The sequence below is a fragment of the Anser anser genome, assembly GCF_964211835.1.
Source record: "Anser anser genome assembly, chromosome: 15".
NCBI lineage: Eukaryota > Metazoa > Chordata > Aves > Anseriformes > Anatidae > Anser > Anser anser.
In genome coordinates this window covers 18001003-18001346 of record NC_139736.1, presented here as the reverse complement: position 1 = coordinate 18001346, position 344 = coordinate 18001003, and the positions used below count along the sequence as shown (strand labels likewise).

Genomic DNA, 344 nt, shown 5'->3' with positions numbered 1-344 from the left:
GTGAGCGGGGCTGACGGGGGCCGGCGGGGCGGGGGGTGGGCGCGGGGCCTGCGGGCTGCGGGCAGGGCTGGGCCCGGGTCGGCCTGGCCCGGCGGGGAGCAGGCTGCCGTGGGCGCCTCGCTTCTGCCTCAGGCGGTGGGGCTCGGCCTGCACCGCCCGATGGTGCTCCGAGCTGGGGCGGGCGCTCGGTGGGTCGGGAGGGAGGCGGGTGTGTGCTCGTCGCTCTGGAGGGGAAGCTGCCTGCAGCAGCTGTACGGGCACGGACGGAAAGGAGTGGGGTGAGGCTCTGCAGGAGGGAGGGAGCAGCGTACCTGTGTGTGTTTTGGGTGCCATAAACATCTGCC

The 344-nt window shown here is 74.4% G+C and overlaps 1 protein-coding gene across 4 annotated transcripts in view; it reads left to right on the top strand.

Annotated features, from left to right (window-relative positions):
* Window positions 1–344, top strand: part of MRTFB (myocardin related transcription factor B) — an 88442-nt gene that overhangs the window by 139 nt on the left and 87959 nt on the right. The window contains exon 1 of one of the 4 annotated variants that reach the window (XM_083799813.1): window positions 76–278. The exons of the other annotated variants lie outside the window; for them this stretch is intronic. The gene's annotated coding sequence lies outside the window, so the exon portion shown is untranslated. Of the gene's footprint in view, window positions 1–75; window positions 279–344 lie in introns of those variants that run through there. 4 annotated transcript variants of the gene reach the window in all.